Genomic DNA, 23,713 nt, shown 5'->3' with positions numbered 1-23,713 from the left:
AGTAGTGAGAAGAGAAAGAATACAGTTCAATAGTTTCCCCATGAACCACCCAAAGTTACCCAACCCTTGTGGGTAAATGTCCAGCAAACAGGGTTGGCCCAAAGCGGGGCTACTGACGCCCAAAAGCCTGTCGCAAGTCTAAGGCACCTTCTGGTGAGGACCCCTAGGAAGGCGGACAAGGGGCCAGGCAAGTCTGGGAGGAAAAGAGCAAAGTCAAAATGCAAGTCAAAATAAAGGCTGCCATTGTCAGCCTCCCCTCTGGTCTCTCACCCACGTCTCTGTCTCTTTGAAGTGTCTCCTTCCATGTCCCCCAAGTCCCTGGTGCAAGCTTCCCCTGGCTGCTCCGCCCCACCCTTCCTGGGGTGGGGCAGGGAACCCGGAACCCCCCTTTCTATGGGGACCACCCTGTTAGAGTGTGACACCATTCTCTGTAGGATTCATATAAAGAAAAGAAACTGAATCTATTTATTCATAAATATATATATCTATATACTGGAGCATTATTTCTATTGATGAAATAGGGTGGTGCAGAAACCTCAGCTCCCCAATACCATGAAACAATAAAGGATGTAATTGTTTTTGCGGGTCGTGAATGCAGGATATAAAGGCAGGGCAAGATTTCTCAAGAATTTTATTTTGTTTGAAATATATAAAACTACGTAGGGAGTATAATCCCAGCTGCGTACAAGTCAGTCTTATATGATACAAATACATTGAAAAATGCACCTGAAAAAGAGTAAAAGAGAATACATCGCAGTATTTACAGAGGTGGTCTGGGCGTCTAGGGCAGGGCTGAGGGCACATTTGCTTTTCTGATTGTTCCCCCTCCCCAAATTTTCATGCTGTACATCCACTTTAACTTGCTAAACAACACCAACACATTCTATAGAAAAGAAAATCATTCACCGGTTATTTCTAAGATCAACAGTATTTAAATGCAAGGATTGGACATTTCCGCCTAAGCTAATCTCACAATCATATTTAAAGGGTAGAAAGAATTGAAGCGCATTCAGGTAGATCACTCATGGAAGCCGCCGTCGTTCAGCTAAGGGGACTGTACACAAGGTGTGTGTAAGAAGTAAAACGAGGGCGGGATGAAGATAGAGGGGCACAGAAACCACAGGCGGAGAGTGGGCTTGTAGACATGTGGCTCAGAGAGGTGGCGTCCCCGAAACAATGTCACACAGGAAGTGGGGGGCCGGGATTCGGGTGTGTAGCTCATTGGTGAAAAGGGGTCAGTATCATTGAACCAAGTCTGTGATTTTATTTTATTTTATTTTTAAGATTTATTTATTTATTTATTTACTCGCTTATTTATTTATTTATTTATGCAAGCACTGGGTACAGTCAGAAGCGCGGGAGGGTGAGAGAATTCACCAGAGCCAGAGCGGGGAGCAGAGCAGGCAGATGGACCAAAAACACTGTTGAGGGGAGCAGCGGGCGGCAGGAGAGGTCTGCGCGCCATGAGGGACCCTCGCCGGTGGCCGGGGATTGAACTGGCGCTGCAGAGGCTGCGGACAGCTTTGCAGCCCAGCAGCCCAGCGCTCAGCCACGGTGCCTCCAGGGAGGCCCCAAATCTGTGATTGTAATGAACAAAAAAAGAACATTTTAGTTAAGCATTTCTTGGGATGGGACGTATGGGTAAGCACTCAGGAATGGATGCTCTTTAAAAGTGGATTTTCTTATCTGGGGCCCTTGGCACCAAGCAAGAAATTGTCATGATTCCCGAGTAAAAGCACCAGCTCCTGGGAACATCAAATAAGTGCAGGAGGAAGACACGGAGCCTCTTTAATCTGCGTGAGCGGTGGCGGCCTTGATTTGCATACACCTGTTTTGAAAAATGAACGTTTTATACTCTCCCACCAATGGCAGGGCTTGGCCTTGTAAACAGATCCGCGTAGCAGCCAGACAGCCTCTGAGCCCTGCGGCCCACTTCATGCGCGCAGACGGGCCTTCAGCTAGCAGGGGAAATACTGAAGCCAGAAGGAACCCAGGAGACTTAGCTGTGGGTTTTGGTCTTTGTAGGGCATTCGGGGGGCCCAGGAAGTGCTAGACGTAGTGACTGAAAAGGAGAAAAAGGGTGGACCCTCACTGATTGAACAGTGCGGTGAGGACGCTGGCGCAGGGCTGAACTGATTTATTTCAACCCAAACCGAGTGTTCACTCTCCTTGACTTCGCACCGTAATTAAAATCGGGAACTTGATCCGATGGGAAAATGAAAGATAGACACTCATTCCTTAAATAAGGAGCCTGGCTGCGTGGGGGTGTTTATAGAAATAGTTACAGATTATGACAATATGATGAGTAAAATTAAAAAAAAAAAAAAACAACTTTTAATGGCAACACTCAACATGGATGAGGTTGTAAAAGAAAGGCCAGAAATCTGTAGGTCCCGGAGGTGGTAACCCTTCCAGATAGCACGTGTGAAGAGGAAGCAAGAACAACAAGAGCTCGTGCACCCCGTTTATCCACCCCTGCGAGTGGGTGCTGAGGTCCTCTGTGATGGAAGGGAAAGCCCTGGGCTTGGGGATGGGAACTGAGCCACTCGGGTAACAGCAAACACTAGAAATAACCTTCACGCCCTATTTGGAGTTCCCAAATGTTGGCCCACCAGCGAGATATATTGGGTGCAGTTGAAAATCGCTGAAAATTGAGCCAGGAGGCAGGGGTAGGGGTCAAAAGACTAAAAGGCAAAAAAACAAGATGGAAATGCCTGTTAAATCCATGGCACGAAGAGCCTTTCTTTCTCTTTTTAAGAATTGCCATTATGGTCCGTGCATCAGGTTCTCACCGGAAGATGTCATTGACACCAAATCTTTTTAGGGATCACAGGGGTGATGTTGCTTGATAATCCTTGGTCTCCTCAAATGCATTCAACCAAATGTGTCTGGAAATTTGGAAAGGCACAAGAGTGAGCCCACGGGTGAGTGTTGCTGCTTTAGATGCTTTATTTAAATGTCAACTTCTAGAAAATGTACTTGCTGGTGGCCAACACAGGAAGCCATTTTGTAAGCCCTGTCTTTCTGGCCTAATCCTGACCTTAATGAAAGTAATCAGGCCTCCTTCATCAAAGTTCAAAACAAAACCACCCATCACCCCATTTTAAAGAGCAAAACCACAAGCCACAGCTTCAGTCATTGCTTCAATTTCTTGTTTCCAACTGATAATTTGCAGAAAGGGATCCCTTAATCGGCCGTGAAAGAGGAAACGGGCTCGCTTTGGGGGTTAAAGAAACGTAGGGAGGGAGAGCAACTTGAAAGAAATGACTGCAGAGACACTGGCTCCCTCGCGTGCTCGGGGTGGACCCCATGGCGCTAGTGGAGAACTCTGGACACGCGTCCATGAGAAGAGAAGACCCAGGGAAACTAGTTAACTGAAACAGAAGGTTGTGGTGGAGGAAGTCAGTATTGCTGCATGCTCAGCAGGTACAAAGATGATTTGTGAAGTTTATAGCAGGCATTGGGTATGGGGAGAGTCTGCACCCAGGCTTGGGTAGGAAGCCAAGTGGTCTCCCCTGTGAGTAACTCACCGCACACATAAATGTAACGTTCAGAGCTCTCCGGTCTCTGGGTCTGTGGGGGAAGGCACGTGGGCTGGACGGTGATAGACCTGGATTCAAATCCTGACCTGCCACTTGTCAGCTCCTGCAGCAGGTGGACGGGTTACTTCATAAGCCTTAGTTTCATCCTCCAAGCACAAATACAAAGATGGGTGGGGCTTGCGTGGACCAGCAACTGGCACAGGGAAGAGATCTGGTAAATAGTATCTGCAGTGGTGGCAGTGATGATGGTTCAGTAGAGTCTTTGGTATGTAATTAAGATGCACCGTATATATCCCTCCCTAGTACGTGTGTGTGACACCTCTGCTTATACACGTTCAGGCATCAGTCCTGACAGCAGTTGTCTCAGCCTTGAAATAAGCTCAGGAAAGGAGCAAGCCTTTATGCCACCCACTTGCTCACCTGGAATTCCCCAAGAAATTAGAGAAGTAAAAGTAATGGGCCTGGCAAGAGACGTGGTTCATAGCTGCGTGAACAGCATGTCTGTAGGATGTCCATGGGAAAGAAGAGTCCTGGCCATTGTCGAGGGCCTCAGCTGATCCTCAGGGAACCAGGGAAACTTTTGATAAAGTACACTGGAAAGCCTCCTAGAGAACCAAGATATGAATTCTGGGGGAAGTTACCCTAAATTTTTTTTTTTAATATTCAAAAGGGCAGGTGTATTATAAAAAGTGGCAGGAAGTAAAGGATGCTTGCCTAGACACAAGCAAGCAGAAAGCTGCCCTGACAGGGACAGATTTGCTAAGAGAGAGGCTGCATGCCCCTAGGTGGAGGAGCTGCCTCTGCTGCTTTGCAAAGGGAGAAGGTTTGCAAAGAAACACCTGGATCATCACAAGCTGGCAGGAAAGCTGCTGCCCCCTAAACTTTGAATTCCCGCCATGGAGTCTGTCTGACTCGGGAAGCTTCTTGAGTCTGGGGGATACTTCCTCCTCCTGTCAAGTTCCCGCATCTTACCTGCCTGACCAGGGCCCCTATGGGAACTGGACAGAGGCTCAGCTCAAGGAAGCAGGCAGCAGATCCTCTCTTGGTTCTCTTTGACATTTTGGGCATCACCTTGCCTAGCAACACCCCAAAGTTTTCTTTGCCCCAGCTTAACTTCCATTTTCACCCAACGCCTCAATCTTAGCTGGAGTTATGGAGCCACTTTCTTTCCTCAGACTGAGCATTTGAGGTGGTGCATCCTAGCAGGAAGGACATGTCAAATTTCCAGAAGTGTTGGCATGGGTGCAGGGAAGCCACATGACTTGGAAATGGAACAGACCTGGGTGTGCATGGCAGCTCCGCCGCTTCTGGGCTGTGTGGACAATGGCCAGGTGTGAGACCTCCTGGTCTCAGTCTCTCTATCCATGACACCAGCAAGGATAAGGGGCCTCCTGTCAGGCTCTGTTATGTTACACATAACGATGCAATTCTCAGCACATTGTGTGGTTCACAGTTACTCTGACAATGATGCAAATTACCTTAGTGAACGCAGTGGCTGCGCACCAGGAACTGGTCCTCAGTGGTTACTAATAAAGTGCCTGATAGGTGACTGCACCGCTAGGTGCCCACAGTTGTGAACAAAATAGACAAATCTCACTGGGGTGGAGAGGGACAGTAGGAAATCGACACACAGTGTGTCCAGTAGTGTCAAGCTTGGTGGAGGACAACAACGGGCGAGGGGTGGACAAGTGGGGGCACCACTGTGGATGCAATGCCAGAAATGCCCCTCATCCTGCTTGAGCAGAAAGCAGAGATCAGTGGAGAGAGCCAGGCCAGTCTCTGCAAGGAAGCACGTCAGCAGAGGGACAGGAAGTGCAAATTTCATGAGTAGGGAGCGTGCTTGGGAGTTATAGGAACACAAGAAGAACGTCTTGGTAGAGCCTGGATGAGGAGAAAGTGCTAGAATATGAGTTCAGAGCTGGGGACCAGATTAGGAGAGAACACCTAGGTGTGGTAAAAGAAAAGAACCTCGGACTGACTCAGGAAGGCGAGCAGTTGTAGCACTTAGTGTTGCCGCGTAACAAGTCATCCCGCAAGGAGGTGGCTTGATGTAACCTTTCATTTCTTGCATCTGTGTGGGTCATGAGGCAGGTTCTTCTCATCCAGGTGGACTCAGGGGGCAGTTATAGCCGTGTGTGAGTTCAGGGAGCACTCACACAGCTCTCATCAGCTCAGCTCACCTGTGAGGGTGGCTGTGGGTTTGCGATGAACACGAGCCCAGCGTGCCAGCCCTGGGCTGAGGACAGAGTCTGGGGGAGAGGCCCACCCACGGTGTGGACCTTGGGGGAGATGTATGACAGCTGATTTGACAAGACATTGCCCCAAAACACTGGGGGACTTGGACCAGAAGAGTGACTTTGTCTGATTCAGGGTTTTAAAGGAGCTCTGATGGTGAGGGCTTTGTAAGGGAGGAAATACAGCCACATGGGAGGCTGAAGCCAGGCGCCGGCCACAGGGAGGCAGTGGTAATGGGGAACACTGTGGCCGGAAAAGAGGCTTGGGGGTCCTGAGGGTGCAGGACATAGCTGGGGGCAGCAGTACCACACACCCTCCCCCACCGCTCTAGCATGTCAGCAAAAGCCTGTGTCCTTACCTCCCTGGTGGAATGGGCTGGAAACCGAGGTGTGAGTGACGAGGACTGAGTGGGAAACCCCCTCCTTGTCTGTGGGGCTGCTCCCCCACCCCACCATGATCCTGGAAGGGGGGCTGGTGATGGGGAAGGCAGCTGAAATTACCCACTGGACGTAATAACCAAACCGCTCCAGGTGAAGTCGAACAATAGTCACTTTTTTCTTTCTTTGTTTCTTTCACAGAAAATACGAAGCTGGCATGCTTATTGCGTGAGGCAGCTCGGCCCACAGACAGCCACAAAGCACAAGAACAAAACACACTCAGAGAAGAAACAAGAATGGTGTTTTCCTGGCGTCGACAAGAAGCGCTTTATTTTTCCTCTAGATTTCTTTTCTAAAAAAAAAAAAAAAACACACACACACAAAAAACAAAAAAACCAAAACTGAAAGAAACAATACAGACTTCAGGTGACAATACTCAAGCATGTTCTTTTATTAAGCATAGGATGGGCGGATAAGAGGAAGGTTAAGCAGGACGCTGAAGCGGGCCTGAGAGGCTGTGAGCTAGTGTCGGGATGCTTCTAGAAACTGCGTTGAAGAACGAGGGAATGACTTTTTGTGCCCCTCCCCCAAAAGATCCTGCATATTCTTAAGGACGCAACGCTTCCTTTCCCAGCTGGCAAGGTATCTAGGGAATGATTTGCAAAATGTGTTTGTTATAATCTCTAAAGAATTTTTTGTATAGCTCTGGCAAGGGAGTCGATGGACCCGTATATTTGTGACCCCACTACCTCTGTCTGTCCCACCTGTTGCCAAGTGCCACCTCCAAGGCCCAGAGAGTTCTCCCAGGTGGGTTTCAAGCCCTCTCAGACTTGGTGAGGATGAATGAAATAGTGATCTCTTAGATCCACGTAGCAAAGAAGGACGAACACTTGGTTTTTTGGCCCTAAACTGCAGAGAGCCAGCTCCTGGCTGTGGAGAGGCTGTGGGGCGGTGGGGTGGTGACTGAGTGGGACGGGGGACACTACTATCCTAAAAGCAAGGATGGAGAATCATTTGTGCTTCTGCAGGGAGACAAGGAACCCACAGACCAACTACAACTTCACTGTCCACTGGCCACACCATAGAAGCCAAGAGACCCAAGCCTAAACCGCCCCCAGAAAAGAGATTGTCCCGTCACGCCTGCATTTCCCACGTTCCCCTGCTACCTAACTTTTTTCAGGCTGTTGCGACTACTCTATTTCCTCTACTCTGGCAAATGGGTGTGGAGGGACACGGACCCCCTCAGGAAGCAGGTTGGAAGGGGTCTAGCATTGGCAGTTATGCCCGTGTGCACTCGGGGTGGGGGTGTGCCCACCTCCCTTTGCCCCAGCCGCCCCTTAGCTGGCCTGGCTGCCTAGTCCCTCTTGGACCAGCCTCTCGCTGAGCGCCCACAGGGCCCGGGCAGTGTCTTCACTCTGAGCTTCAGTTGAAGGGTTGCAGCGGCAGCAGTTGTTGAAATACATGCCTCCCAGGCCCTCGAGTTCCGGAGCGGCAGCGCAGTAGACCGTGGTGGCGGCTCCCTGTTGCTGGAATCAGAAAAGAAAGCAAAGAGACCGTGAGGGGACGCGCTTCTGATATCTGGGGGTGGGCGCCCCTCTCCCCACCCAGCTCAGGGATAGCTGGACCTCCGCACCTCGAAGGGGGCTGGGCCCAGAGCTCCAGACTGTAACAGGGAGGACGCAACCATTCTGGAACAATGAATTCATAAACTCTGCTCATAAACCTGGTGTGACTCGTTACATCGCATAGAGGAAAAGGTTTCGAGAATAAACACGCTCGTCAATAAATCACGGCAGCTGTCACTTCCCAGCAGGGAGAAAAAGATGGTATCGTTTCAAAAACACAAAAACAAATTCATCCAAAACCCTTGACTTCTCAGTGCATCACGTCATTTGATTCCAAAATGTTTCTAGAACTTTGTGTCTGAATTAAACTGACTGTTCTGGCAATGGCCCATGGGACAGAAAGCCCAAGTACGACTGGTGGCCACATTTCCTTGATGCTTTGGCCGAGGTGCTGCTGGGAGAAGGACTCGCAGCACACACACAAACACACACGCACACACACACACACACACCTGCCACATACATGACTCATGCGGGCACATGGCCCAGTTATGAATTCATCCCAACCCTGCAAAAACCTTTCCCTCATTGTCATATTCGTCCTGTATTTGCAGTGGGGCTGTGGCTATGGGGAGACATTGGCTCCCCGTTTGTTTCAAAATGCGCGTTGCACCAGTGCAATTGCTCACTTACAATTCACCTTTGGAGGAGCACCGGGTGCTGCGGCGAGGGCTGTGTGTGCGGAGGGACAGTCAGGGGTGCTGTAAAGACGGCGAGAAGTCACTCTGCAATTACTAATTAAAGGGAATAGGCTGGTGTTCGCAGGGAGACAGGGTAGGCAAGGCTCTAATTTAAAACCCATGCCGTTGCCCTGGCCTCTTACGGTTGTTTACGTGCATCACAGCCCGGGCAGCTGCAACTCATTCCCGCCGATTGGGAGGGGCGGGCGTGCAAGGGGCCGGAAAAGGAAGTCCCGCAAGATGGGGGCTCTGGCCAAGGCCCTGTCTCGCCCTCCGTGTGGCCTCACTAGGCTGGAGCAGAGCAAAGTCAACTCCCCCTGAAGGAAAAGCGGAGAACCTCAGTGCAGGGGCATGAGGAGCCGCCGTCCTGCGGAAAGGGGTAGGAAAAAGCTTAAGCGAACTGTTTATAGCGGCCCTGCGCAGCAGCACCCAGCAGAGGGATGGGCGGCTGCTGTGCAGCCCCCACCCCCACCCCGTGTCTCCCACGAGTGTTGATTTGTTGAGTCAGGGTGCAGTATCAGGGGGTCCTGAGAGTCCGGGCACTCCACTGCATAAGGGGGTGCTTAGCCCAGTTGCCCTGGAGGGAGCACGGAGCGTGCGCTGCTGGAGAGCTGCAGGGGCGCCAGCAGGTGAGGAGGCCTGGCTGGAACCCGAGGCCCAAGATGGAGGAGCTGGAGCTGTGAGGCTGGAGGTGGGTGGGGTCACTGGAAACCCTTTGCACAGACCATAGTTTAAGCAGCTCTCAACAATAGGCGCAGACTCCGGAGCAGGCTCTGTGTTGCCAAGATAACAAGCAGGGCCTCTGACCCCATTTTACTCCTCTCTGCCCCGAGCTGCCGCTACTGCTCAGAACAGCCTGGAATGGGAGACAGAGAATGAGACTCTAAGAGACCAAGATGGCGGAGCTGGCCTGTAGGAGGGCGTCCCTGTGGCTCCCCACCCTCCAGCCCTGGGAAGAGGTAATGGGTGAGGTGGCCGTGGGGAAAGGGAAGGATGTCTGAGCAGGAAATGTGTTGGCGCCCCCTCCCAAAGCTCCCCATTTTTCTGTCCCTAAAGGCTTTAAACTTCATCCAAGCAGAGTATGTAGTGGAGACCCGGCCCCCCCAGGTTTAGCGACTCTCGTGGCATCTAGAACCATTGGGGACCAAAGTTCTTCTGAGAATCAGCATCTCAAGGTCTAGTCTCCCTTGAGGAAAGTTCTGTGAAACAGACTTGGGGATTGTTCATTTGTTTGCAGGCGTGTCCGCGTTGGGGTCGGCAGTCATGTTTGAGTCTGTGTGAAACCCGAATGGTCAACTTTGTCAGGCGAAATGTTGGGGGGCGGTTGGGGGAGGCTGTGGACAGAGACTCGGGTTCTGATCATAATGGGCGGCTTGACTGTATGGACATCTCCCCTCAGTCCAGAACTTCAACTTAATTCAATAGTAGTTGGTTTGTTACCGCCCCCCTCAAACCCCCATGGCACCCACTCCACGCATAGTTATTTTCTTGGACTCAGTTGTTGCTTTTCTAATTGACCCGTGTGGTTTCCAGTTTAATGGAAACACGTTCGTGTCGTCCAGATTTCCGTTCTGTTGTTATCCCTAATAACCCTTAGCTTAGCACCCGGCGCATTCATCTGAAGAATTCTGAGGAGTTTATCTGCTTCCTCTACCTCCCATGTGGGGAAGAGGGAAGCAGAGGGCCTCTAAATTCAGATGCTCATCCACTAACTCAAGTCAAATATCATCTCGGCCTCCAGATGTAGCTTGAGTTCATGCACGATGGTTTGTATCACTTCCTGGAGATGTCTGGGAGTTCCATTTTACTTAAAAAAAAAATTATTGTTATTGATATATTTGTTCACAACACTGTCTGTGATTGAGAGGAACAGACCACACCCCCCACGAAGCACCCGTGGTCCTCACCATCACCTGCTGGGTCTGTGCCCACCCTACTCTCCGCCACCCCCTCTGGTAGCCTCGGCTCTGCAGTCAGATTTCTAGGGTTTGTTTTTGTCTAAGCTTTTGTTTCTCTGTATTGCACGTGTGAGTGACATCATCTGGTATGGCTGCTTCTTTCTGGCTTATTTCCCGTCGCATGATCTCACATCTTTTTGTTTGTCTTAGCAAGGCGGTCTTCCATTACATGCGTATTCCACATCATCTTGCTCCACTCATCTGACCTGGGCTCTTGGGTTGTTTCCCTAGCCCAGTTCCTGTAAATAGCGCTGCAGGGAACCCAGAAGTACCTATTTCCCTTCAAATAAGTGTTGTGTTTTTCTCCACAGCCTCAGCAACACTTGGCTTTGGATTTTTTTGGTCTTTTTGATACGGGCCTTTTTTTTTTCCTTTCCAAATGCTTTTTTTCCCCTGTTCCAAATGTTTATTGAGGTCAGGTAGGTTTGCATTATTGTACCTGGGGGTACAAACCTCTCCAAATGTCTACACCCACACCCTGCCTATCACCTGTGCCCCAACCATCCTCCACCTTCTTCTGTTGGGCTGCCACCCACCCGCTCTGGTTGCCTCAGTTTTGCAGTCAGATGTTAAAAGTTCATTTTTGGTTTGATTTTGACGACCCTTTGTTCTGTTACTCCAGCTTCAACATCTGAGACCATTCTGTATTTGTCTTTCTCATTATTTACTTAGTTTAGGATTATCCTCTCCAGTTCTATCCATGTTGTCCCATATGGCAGGAGTTCATCCTTTTTCACAGCTGAGTAGTATTCCATGCAAATATAGACTCCATGTTTCTGATCTGCTCCTCCATCCTTGGGCACTTAGGCTGTTTCCTTATGGGCTATTCTTACCGGTGTGTGATGGTATCTCATTGTGGTTTTGATCCACTTTTGATTTGATAACTGCTGATTAGTATTTTTTCTTGTGCATGTTGGCCATTTGTATGTCTTCTTTGGATGTCTGTTTTGCTCTTCTGCCCATTAATTTTATTGGTGGTTGTTGCATTGTATATGTTTTTTGTAAATCTCAGCTATTAGCCCATTAGCAGATGTACAATGTGCAGATACTTCCCCCTTTCAGCAGTTGTCTTTTCACTTTAATGGTAGTTTCTTTTGTTGTGCAGAAGCTTTTTAACTTTATGTGGTCCTTCTTGGTTTTGCTTTTATTTCCCTTGCTGTTTGAGTCAGCTCCCCAAAGATAGGGACACCAATGTTGTGGAGTGTTTTGCCTGTTTTCTTCTTTGTAGTTTATGTTTCTGGTCTTACATCCAAATCTCATCTACTTTGAGTTAATTTTTTTTTTTTTTTTTGTATATAGTAGTGGTCTAGCTTCATTCTTTTGCACGTGGCTGTCCAATTTCCGAACACTATTTCTCAAAGAGACTTTCTCCACTGTACACTCTTGGCCCCTTTGTCATAGCTTAAGTGTCCATAAAAGTGTGGATTTATTCCTGGGCTCCTGAATTCTATTCCATTGGTCTGTCTGTTTTTGTTCTAATCTCATATTCTTTTAATCATTATAGCTTTGTATTATAGTTTGAAATTTGGGAGTAAGATACCTCCATTTCTTTTTTGTCAAGATTGTTTCAGTTATCGGGGTTTTTGCTGTTATATATAAATTTCAGTGATATTTGTTTAATGTCTTTAAAGAATGCAGTTGAAATTTGATAGGAATTGCATTGAATCTGTATATTGCCTTGAGTAAGGTGGTTGCTTTAGCAATGTTAATTCTTCTAACCCATGAGCAGGGGATGCCTTTCATTTCCTTTGTTAAGTTTCTTCCTAGGTGTTTCTTTTTGATGCAGTAGTAAATAGAATTGTTTTCTTCCTTTCATTCTCTTGTTTGTTCTTTGCATATGGAGCACAATCTATTTTTTGACTTGATTTTGTAACCTGCCAATGTACTGTTGTTTTTTTTTTTTTTTCTTCTAGTTTTTCAGTGGATTTTTAGGGTTTTCTATGTTTGTTACATTCATATACATATAGTTATATTTCATATACATATATTCATATACCTATAGTCATACTTCTTCCCCAATTTGGATTCCTTTTATGTCTTTCTGTTGCCTGATTGCTGTAGCTAGGTTGTGCAATTCTATGTTGAAAAATAGTGGTGAAAGTGTGGACATCCTGTCTTACACCTGATCTTTGAAGAAAAGTTTTCAGTTTTTTACCATGGAGTATGCTGTTAGCTGTGGGTTTGTCATGGATGACCTTCATTCTGCTGAGGTATGTTCATAGTACTCCATTTTTTGAGGCTTTTTGTCATAAATAGACATTGAGTCTTACCAAATGTTTTTTCTGTAACTCCTGAGATAATTATATGGGTCTTATCTTTCCTTTTGTGGATATATGAATTACACTGATCAGTTTTCAGATGTTGGGGCATCCTGGCATCCTTGGAATAAGTCCCCCTTGGTCATGATATGTAATCCTTTTAATGTATTGTGGAAATAGCTTTGCTAAGATTTTGTTGAGAATTATGCGTCCATGTTCATCAAGGATATTGGTCTGTAACTTTCTTTTTTTTATGCTATCCTTGTCTACTTTTGGTATCAGAGTGCTATTGGCCTCATAAAAGGTGTTTGGGAACCTCTTTCTTCCTCAGTTTTTTGCAAGCGTTTAGAAGGATAGGTCCTAGTTCATCTTTGAAGGTTTGGTAAGACTCACTAGTGGAATAGATGTTTGTTATCAACTCCCAAGAGGTGAGAGAACCCAGTCAGCTCATCCCCATATCCAGGCTTGCCCCACCCCTACCGCAGAGTGTTTCTGTTGCCAGTGTTCACACAACAGAACAAACTGGTCTTTCTCTGGGTCACCTGTCTGGTTCACCGTCAAAGCAGGCCATGTAGGGCACTTGGCAAAGCAAAAAGTGAGATTCGTACAAACCCTATGTGTCATTTTGCTACTCAGACCTTCTAAAAGGATGTCCCCTTGCACTCCTGCATTGCTGGAATGGTATGTTTGCATAGAAATTTTGCACTTACATTGATTCAGAATGGAGTTGATGAGGAAGGTGGGGTCATGTGTTTTGCCTCCTTGGAATATGAAAGCAACCGTGATTGACCGCATTTCATGTGAAACTACATTTAGCTACTATCCAGAGAACCATGATCAAGAACTGGCTTCGGTTCCTGTGCTTCTAGGCTTGGGGAAAGGGGGTGATACGCAGCCTTAGTCCTATCACATGTGGTGGCTCAAGTCTGTGGAGCCTTCCCTTGGGAAAACACGGGACCACAGGGGCCGGAGCAGAGACCTGCTTCTCTACTTGCTTCATATCAGCCGTCCACATTGGGCCAATTCTGCCTCTCTGATCCCCACTCCAGCATGGCGCTTGCCTCCCTTTCCCCTCTGGAGAACCAAGGGTGACATCTTTTTGTCCCAAACCCGCTACCCTTTTGGTTTCTCAGGGAACTCTCTTCTGGTACCAGTGGCTGCCTCGGAGTGAAATGTTTGTATGATCAGATGTGACGACAGTTTCATAACAAGTCCTTGTTCTTGGCTCATCAGCTTTTTGGGTCTGCCTATCATCAGAAGAACACTGAGCCACGTTAGGGAAATCTCATTAAGTAAATAAGCCATTACTGCTGAGACAAGATAAAACATTTTAAACTGATACAGAAGAGAAACAACTTTAAAAGAGCCCTTTAATCACCGTCAGATGGCTTTCTTGCCACTTTCTGGGGGCAACAGTACATCACTGGAAAAGATGAAAGAAGGAAATAATCTTAGCAATTCCCTTGCAGAATAGCTGCAGCCATGCCTTACTGGTTGCCACCACTGCTTCCTGATCCATCATGATCAGATAATAGCAATACCTTGACATCTAAACACTGGCTGGAGCTGTGGGTTCCCCTAAATGATTTTTAAAGATCAATTTATCAGAAGGCATTAGGTTGCGTGCAGTTGCTCGCCGTGGTCACTGGGGTGTTACGTCTCCATCCCACAGTGATGGCCATGAGCACATTCATGGATGACACCAGGCTGAGGGTTTCTGGAATCTTTCATCCTGCCTGAGAGCCATTTCCGATCTAGTCAAACATTTGTGAGCTGTCAGAGGGGAACCGTGCCATCAATCTGTATGGTGTATGTATATTACCCAGGATTCTTGTTTGGGATTCAGTTAAGACTATCTGGGTGATAAGGGTTCATCATTCTCTTGCAGAAAGCATTTGTCAGATTTTCGGCACAATCTTCAGCTACAGAAAGGTGGGCTTTGGAAGGCAGCTGCTGTGTATTTATACTGGAGGCCCTGAGATCTAAATTACCCATCCCTCCACAACCCTTTGTTGGGATGAAAATGTTAAGTAGCCGCGTCTCATCAACATTTATTTGATAACTGCCAGCCGTCGATTTGTGGCTGTCAGTGCAGAATACAAATGAATATTGACTCTTTAAAAAAAGAGAAAAAGGTACAGAGGTTTCTGATCAACAATATAGGCTAAAGAAAATAACCAGCCGCATGTGGATACTGGTCCTGCATGGGTTCTTTCCTTTGTAATAAGCACATGTTACACAACGTACACTGAGTTTTCAGGTTTCCCTGTTTTATATTGCATGTTGACTTAAAGAATAGATCCCTGTTTTAAGTAATTTCATGATGAGTCATCCAAAATAGACACACTACCACGGAATATTCACAGTCAGTGGTTTTGAGAGTCGTAGATGTTCCAAGATTGCTTGACGCCTGACGGGCAGCTGCCAGGATGGGCCCAAGGCTAAATCAGTCCATTTATGCGGAAAGAAGAGCGAGTTCGGGAAGGCGTCCTGGACTTGAGACGGGGCATACGGCCCCAAGGGCAGCGGGGAGAACACACCTTTCAGAAGTGGGCGGTGATTCCCAAGCTGAGTGCCAGGAACTTAATGGTGAGAACAGAGCTGGGGGGCAGGAAGGCAAGTCAGGTGCCCCTTCAAACCCGCGAAGCTTCTCCAGTCCTCTGGAGGCGGGTGGGCACAGCAGATGCTCCCCGGGTGCAGGAGCAGCGACCCCCGGGGGGTAGCTCTGAACTCGGCAGCAGGGGAATCTGTCACCGAGCCTGGTGGACGGAGGGGCAGGCTCTGCTGCCACGGGACGCACAGCTGTGGGATGCACGGCTGCCTCCACACCCCCTGTCTCCCAGAAACATCCTCAGAAGATTGTTTCTTGCCATTTCTCCAGAGAAGTGCAACTCGCTGTTTCGGAGTTCAGCTCCCACACCTGGGTGCTGGGGACCCTTCCGTTCCTCCACAACAATGACCATTTGCGTCTCTGATTTTGGCAAACGGGAGCAAAGACCTGTCCCTACATCCGGGAACGCCCTGGAAGGGGAACACAGTGCCACACACTCCACTAGTTAGACTCACACACCTGCTGCAGGTCCCCCCCAGGAGCGTGAGCGCAGCGAGCAGTCACCCTGGGCTCCGCTGCGAGGCCCGCGTAACCGCTGACGGGCAGGATCGTGCTGGGCGGCCGAGACGCGCACCGGGCTGGGGGACAGGGGACAAGAGAGCGGAGGGCTCGGCACCCCCAAACCGTCATGCTTCCCTAGGAGTCGTCGCTAACTGGGCCTTTTCCAGTGGCGCCCGCGGCTGGTTCGTACTGAGAGCTAGTCACTGGCCGGGCTCTGGGTGAGCCGGGGGCTCGGCCCCTCACCCCGTTCCGCAGAGGCGGCTGTGCCCGGGGCAGGAGGGCGGTGAACACAAGCAGCGAGCGCACAACCGCACGGATGGGCCCGCTGGGCCCGCAGCTCTGGAAACCGCCTTCCCAGATATGCCACACGACGCTTGCTCGCCGCCCCGGCTCCTGCCCCCTTATTCCCGCCGGGCCGAAGCCTCCTTCCCAGGCGTCTCCGCCGCCTTCTCGCCAGGCCGGGTCTGGGCCCCGGGGGGGGGGGGGGGGGGCACCCCGACAGGGCCCGCCATTCAATGTGTGGGTGGTTATGCGTCACCTCAGACATGTTCAGAGGAGATTTTCCCCTGCTTGATTTAGTCAGTGACCTGAATGGAAATTATATCCACTCGGATTAGCGAAAACGAAGACTCAGCACCAGCTTAGAAGGTCCAACAGCCAACGACCCTTACCGAAAAGGCCGCCTGATTCCAAGTGCCACCTCCAGGTGCCCCGCTCGCCCCGCTCAGGAAACTCCTCGCGGATCATAGATTTTTCCGGGCGCGAACTGAAGCACATCAAAGCCGGTGGCACCTGAGCCACCTCTACCTACAGATTCACAGGTGTGCGGGACGAAGCCAGCCTGCCCGGAGACGATGCCGGGCACGGAGACATCAGGGTCACCGAGGAAACTCTGCTCTATGATCCACCCTCCAAGTCATTCCTAACAAATTTAGTCCTCGAAACTCCTAACCACTGGGTCCTGTAAAGACTCCCAGCAACCCAGGCTTCGCTGTCTGCACAGACTCCCTGTGGGCCGCAAAATCAGACTCTTCGGAGCCTTGGGGAGTTCCGCTAACTCACAGCTGGGCCGGCGCGCCTCAGAAGCGGGCTCCCCTCGCTGCCTGAGCGAGGAATGAAGAAGATCCGGCAAGTGGGGACCTGTTTTGACCTTTGGGGGCTTTCAAAGTCGGAAAGCGGGTTCGGGAGTGCCCATGTGGACCCCAGTCAGACGCTTAACCTTCCAGACGGGAGGCGCCCACCACAGCGGAGCTGGCCCCGTGCTGGGTTATTAAACTCTCGCCAGAAGGAAGCAGGTTTTTGTTGTTTTGGTTTTGTGGGGTTTTTTGCTTTTAGGTTTACAGGTGTGGAAAACCTCAGAGGTTCCCTTTCTGTTGGGGTCTCTCCCACGACAGGTGAAGGATCGTTGTTGGGGACACAGGCTTTGAGGCGCGCTGACGGCTGCAGCAGTGAGGGAGCTCGGCGGTGGGAGCTGCTGAGCCGCCGCCAGGGGTACGGCTGGTCTCGGCACAGACTGCGGCCCAGGGTGGCAAAGGACATGCCGTGTGCAGAGATGAGGGGGCGGGGGTGCTGCAGCTCCCAAGTGACGGCCAGATGTCCACAGGCCTCTTTGGGGGACAGTGCACCAGGTCATGTGGTGCCTTCCTCGTTTGTAGCTCTGCATCCCAAGTAACAGGCTCCTCAAGCCGCACCGGATGGCAAAGAGCGCCCCGCTGTCCTTGAGGAGATGTTGGTCTTCAGTGAGAGCGTGGAGGAGTTTTCAGAGACTGTCTTGAAGGCCAGGATAGGATGCACTAGAAAATCAGGAGGGATGCTGCTCTCACTCCTCTCAGAAATATTTGCAGGAATCCAAGTGTGGAGACCCGTAGGTCCAGGGACTAAAGCTGGAAAGCGCCCTTGGATGTCACAAGGACGTGTTTCTCTTTTTTAGCCTTAAGTTTGGGGGAGGGCTCGGCAGCCAGTCCCATCCACACAAAGAGCGTCCCTCGAGCGCAGAGTGACTTTGCTGGGTTTGCAGGATCTGTGCTTTCAATTCTGTAAACTGTTCTGGACTTCCCCTCAAATAAAGGAAGCGCATATTCCAGAATCCTTGCTGTAAACGCTCCAAAGGTTCCGGGACAGCTCGGCCTTCGGTCTCAAAGGAGCGGAGGGTAATATTTAGAATCAATGCACCTTCTCGGGCCTGTGGCTGTTGTGAAACTCCAGCCATGTTCTGCTGGGTGGGCGCGACCCCAAGCCAGGGAAGGGGAAGGAGTGGCCAAGTCTGACCTACCTGGGCATACTACCCATCCTCATTCCACCTGCGTCCGGTTGTATCTGCCAAAGATGCTCAGAACTGACCCGACCCAAGCATTGCTCTCATTGGAAGTAACAGAAGATGACCTCGCTGGTGGCACAGGGGTGAAAGTCTCAGCACTATGAAGCTATCAGCAGCCACTGCAGCACGAGTTTGATCCCCGGCCGGGGAGGTGACCCATATGGTGCAGCAGACCCCTCCTGACTCACCCGCTGCTCCCCTCAGCAGTGTATTTCAGTCAATTTGCCTGTTCTGCGCCCCACTCTGTCTCTGGTGAATCCTCTCACTCTCCTCACCTCTGGCCTACACCTCAGTTCTTGTATGTATCAATAAATAAAAATAAATCTTTATTGTAAAAAAAGAAAAGAACAGAAGATGCTGTTGACTGTGTCTTCTGTCCCTGAAAGAGTCCCTGGGGTGCGCTTCCTCAGTGCTGCCCGGAGTGGCCACACTGCTCAGCGTACAGGTTCCCTTCAAGTAGGAGGTTTATTTCCAGGGGGTGGGAAACCGCGTCGGGGCAGCCATCATCCCATGGGTTAACTCCAAATGGCTGAGCGGAGGTGCCGCAGACACCGGCCATGAAAACAGCATCATCCTTCCATGGGACACGTTCGATGGCCCGTTACGGAAAGTTCCCAACCAGGCCGCCTCCGTGCTAGTGTTGACGGCCGAGTGGGTGATTATAAGAGATAAAAGAAGATGTTCAGCACGTTCATTTGAAATATTTTACATTTTTATTCTACTTCTTTAACCTCCGTTCTAGCTCGCTCTCTAGACTGTATATAAATGGATGCCTCTGTATTTGCCATGTAGATTGAAACAGATCTTTGAAATGACCGCCAGGCAGAATGAGTGGGTTCCGTTTTGATGCAACGGTGCAAAGAAAATGTTCACGGTATGCGTGAAACACACAGTTCCCCCCTCCTCCTCCTGCACAGAATTACCCCACAGAGCTGGCCGGCCTCCCACGGTAGCGCTTTTAGAAAACCAGAGCTGACTGTTTTTCTGTGCATGGAGGATTTCAGGGCAAACGCCAAACAAGATGTTTAGGTCTGAAAATGACAGTTCATTTATACATCAGTCCATATATACGCTCCCACATAGATCGTGAAAAGTGAAAAGGCATGGGGGTGAAAGGGGTGCCCCACGGGGCCTTCTGATGGGACCAGGCCACACCAAGGTGAAGAGTGAGCTCCTGACTCGGTCCTGCAGAACCAAGTGAAGAGCAGGGGCTGTGCAGGAATTCAGATCGCAAAGGCGGGCCCCCATGTCCAGCCTCCTGGTCTCAAGGCAGGCGTGCCCGCGTTAGGCTTGTGCATTTTTATCGAGGCGCTCACTCAAACAGATCATTTCTCAGGCTCAAAGACGCTGGCCTTGTTAATATTTCATTTAGAACATACTGTGGAGAGTGTCTCATTTATATTACTTCCATAATTAATGGTGATAGCTTAGGCACTGCCTTTACACGAGGAAATCTCGGTGGTCGATGGGTAATGAGAAACAATAGATATTTCATCCACCAGCAGCTTGTTGCTAGTTAGTGCGGAATGATCCTGCGTGCTGTTGCTTTAATTGCCAGGGTAAATAATTCTGCCTCGGTGTTAGTGAACATTTTAAAGCACTTGATGCAAATAGACTAGAAACAAAACAAACAAACACAAAAATTACCTTGATTATGCAACACCGTAGCATAGAAAGTTACAAAGGTATGTCTTTTTTTAAGATTGCATTCTATCATGCAAATATTATCTAAATATGCATGTGCTGACTGTTCATCTATGTATTTTAGGAAATACAATTAGGCTGCCTTTCTCTTCTCTGTGTAGACTGTAAATAACTGTAGCTCTCGCTCCTGTTTCCCTATGTAAATATATGTAAATACTAACAAGCTATGCATGCTGATATTCTAGGCAATTTCAGGTACTTTTATAATCTGAAGGCATGTACTTGAACTGGTTTGTTAAAGGGAAAAAAAAAAAAAACTTCTCAAACTCTTTAAAGCTGAATCGAAATTAAAGATTTCTTCCTACACTCTGTGGTTTCTTTTCTTTGCCTTTTCTTCCCCAGACAGATTCCCACACTCAGTTTCTCTCTCTTGTCAGGAAAGAGACTGGACATGTGCTGAGCCCAGGAACAAGGGCTAACTAAATGCTATGCCTTTGCATGGATTTCCCAGAGAACTTTTAGAACCCTCAGAGAGGCATCTTTGGGTTTTCCTAGCAAAGGAATCCAAAGTGAAAATAATTCATATTTATTGTTTGTCTGCTGTGTGCTAAGCACAGTGGTAGACGCTTTATATCCAAAGCCCAATGAATGGATGCTTTCATTCCTATTTCACAGATGCAGAAACTGAATCACAGCAAGATTAACACTCACCTACAGCAACACAACTACAGTGTTTCCAAAACCCCGATTCTTTCCAGTAAACCAAAGGGATAGTAAGCTTTTCTGCAATGGGCCAGATCATAAATATTTTGGACTGAGTGGGCCATACAATCTATCACAACTACTGAAACCTACCGTTGGGGTTGTAAAAGCTGGCACAGACAGCGTCTACACAAATCACTGTGCTGTGTTCCAATAAAACTTTATTTATAAAAACATGGCGGGCCAGATGTTGCCTGTAAACCTCAGATGACCACCCTCTGCTCTGCACTCAGTTGCTGTTCAGCAGAGGGTCAGTGTTTCTCTTTTGAGGGCGTTCTTGAGAGTGATAGATTGGGGAGATGATCTGATCCATTTAAACATTTCCATCTTTTCCCCGCTGGTAGCAATGCTAGTTGTAGAAGGCGGGAGATCGTGTGGAGGGGAAGAAAGGATATCCGGGGAGTTTAGACATCAAGCTATCTTTCACAGACTAATCTCATTGCCAGGTTTCAATTTAGTTATCGTTTGTTTTCATACGTGGAGATGGAGGGGAAAATATGGAAGAAAAAGGTTTCAAAAAACAGAAAGAGCGAGCGATTCTCTTCAATGGGGGAAGGAGGCTATTACCTCAGGTATCTATGGAAACCAAGCAGCGCGCAAACTTTTTAATGGCTGGAAAACAGTGTTGCTGTTTGAAGATGCTTTTCCCCGAGTATGATGCTCCAGTGTAAATGCATTAATTGACAGTTTCCTCCGGGACTTCTTTATTGAAGTTTCCAAACTTAATTTGAAGGCACCAGGAACTCTCTGGAGTCCTTGAAGAATGCTGCAGTTAGGACTTGAGGAAAAGGCAGGCGAGCGCTGGCACCAGGCACAATCTCTGCCCAGGAGGGAGCATCCACCCTCCCTCCCTGTGGAGTCCCATTGAAAAAGCTCCCTTCCTTCACCTTAGGAAGGGAGACGCCTTTTCTACCCTCCCCCCACCCCCAACAAGAACCAGTAGCCTCTCTAATATCCTGGAGGGCATTCAGGAGGAGGAGGAAAAGGGAAGGTCTGGGGTTTTCGAAGGCTGGGCGCAGTGTGGGGTGGTGGAAAAATCCACCTGGTGACACCTGAATACTGAGATTGGAATCCCGACTTTGCTACCTTGCAGCTCTGTGGGGAGCCCCTGAGCCTCAGTCTCCTAATCTGCCAGGTGGCCGTATTAGCATCTCCATGACAACAGCCGGGAATGGAACTCAGTTTACACACATGCCCCAGGGGCACCGACATTTGAACCACAGCCTGACTCCTTTATAAAGCAAAACTCTAGAACCTGAGCCCTCACCCCCAGGCCCTCTACTCACCCTCAGACCCCTTGTAAGTCTCAAATATCCAGTGCAGTGATGGCTGGAGAGGGATGCAGACTTGGAATGAAAGGTGGAAAAGCAAGTGTAGTTAGATTTATAACTTTATATGTGTGAGTGTGTGTGTATATATATATATATGGGGGGGAGATACATATAATTTATATATATAATTTATTTATTTTAAAGAATTTTTTTTTAAGATTATTTATTAATACAAGCACTGGATACAGTCAGAAGCGCAGGAGGGTGAGAGAATTCACCAGAGCCAGAGCGGGGAGCAGAACAGGCAGACTGACGAAGGACACTGCTGAGGGGAGCAGCGGGCAGCAGGAGAGGTCTGCGCGCCTGTATATATAATTTAGAATCTAGGTGGCGGGTCAGTGACTGCTTGCTAGTATAGTTGACATTTTCCATTTGAAAATATAAAATTGTGGGAAAATACACATCTCCATCCCTGGGGGTTTTAGCCCCATTTTATCCATGAGGCGCCTGGGGCACAGGAGTAGGCCCTGTTCTCATTTCCTGACCTGGCGGGCGGGGGGCTGCAGCGCCCCTCATCCTGCCCATGGCCCCGGTAGGCTTCAGGACCTTGCCTCAGGCCGGGGGTTAAAGCCTGGGCCTGGCTTTCCCTCTCCTTCTCCGGCCAGGACGGCAGTCCCCGGGGTACCTCAGACTCAGCCCAGAAACCAGTTCATGCAGGAACAAAAGGGACCCACCCAGTGTGTGGAGGTGACCGTCGCCCTAGGGGTGTAACAGGGTGGTCCCCAGGAAAGGGGGAGGTTCCCTGCCCCACCCAAGGGAGGGTGGAGCTGAGCAGAAAGAGGAGAAGCTGCAGAAGAGACTGAGGAAGGAAGGAAGCAGGATGGAGCCAGGAGACCTGGAGGAGGCGCATGGAGCCTAGAGACACGTGAAGAAACTGCGCTTGTCTTTTGGTCGTGGACTGGGTGACACAGATGTGGGTGAGACCCGTGGGGAGGTGACCATGGCAGCTTTTGTCCTGATACTGATTTTGCTCTTTTCCTTCCGGGCTTGCCTGGTTGTTTCTGACCCTTTTCTGTGGGCCCCAGATGTGCTGCTGCCCGTCAGCTCGCTGCGTGTCTGCGGGTTCAAGCCTGACTCTGCCAGGCAGAGGAGGGCGGATTCCCGGGCCCCGCGCAGCTGGCAGGTGTTGGGGCCAGAAAGGATGCTGCTGGGCCTGGGCAGGGGCGGCGGGTCAGGGCCACACCTGGGAGGAGGTGGGTGGCCAGGCCCGTCTGCCTCGTTCCGAAGTCTCCAAAGGACAATCCTGACCTGCCGACTGGGGATTTGGGCCCCTGGGGAGTCCGTCTGCCAAGCACGAGCTGCCTCTGGAAAATACACAGTAGGCAGACAAGTTCTCGGCTGGCTGCGTCCCCCCTCAGACCTGGAGGGACCTGGAGGGCCCCCGAGGCTGCCCTGCACCTTTCATCCTGCTCCCTGGGGACCTAGCTGGCCCCGGCCAGCCCCTCGGTATTCTTAGGTGGCGCCCACTTCCCCTTAGTCACACCCTTCCCGGCAAGTCTGAGTCCTGAGTGGGGCAGAGACTCTGGGGCCCAGCTGCCGCCTCAGGGCAAGCGCCACAGCCCTGGGAAGGGAGGCTGCAGGCTCCCTGCCCCACCAGGGAGGGGAGGAGCTGACGCTCCAGAAAGGCTGGGACAGGAGGGAGGGAGACATGAAGGAGACACAAGAGCCAGGGATGGCGGTGAGGGACCTGTGGGGAGGCCTGTGGTGGCTGCCCTGACCGTGCCATGGCTTGACTTTTGATTTTGCTCTTTTTCTCCCAGTCTTGCCCGGCCCCTCCCCGCTTCCCTGAGGTTCCCCTCCACAGGGGCCTTCACGGTGGCGGCTTTCAGGCCTGTGGGGCCCCACGTCAGGCCAGCCCTGTGTGGCGGGGCG

General features: G+C 49.8%; 1 protein-coding gene across 1 annotated transcript in view; it reads left to right on the top strand.

The window, feature by feature from the left end:
- MAF (MAF bZIP transcription factor) overlaps window positions 1-16,246 on the top strand; it is a 364,428-nt gene extending 348,182 nt beyond the window's left edge. The window contains exon 4 of the mRNA XM_054697012.1: window positions 6,356-16,246. The gene's annotated coding sequence lies outside the window, so the exon portion shown is untranslated. The remainder of the gene's footprint in view (window positions 1-6,355) is intronic.
- Window positions 16,247-23,713: the final 7,467 nt, after the last annotated feature.

The sequence above is a fragment of the Talpa occidentalis genome, unplaced genomic scaffold, assembly GCF_014898055.3.
Source record: "Talpa occidentalis isolate TD23 unplaced genomic scaffold, MPIMG_talOcc4v2.1 talOcc4.17, whole genome shotgun sequence".
NCBI lineage: Eukaryota > Metazoa > Chordata > Mammalia > Eulipotyphla > Talpidae > Talpa > Talpa occidentalis.
This window is presented reverse-complemented; position numbering and strand designations above follow the sequence as displayed.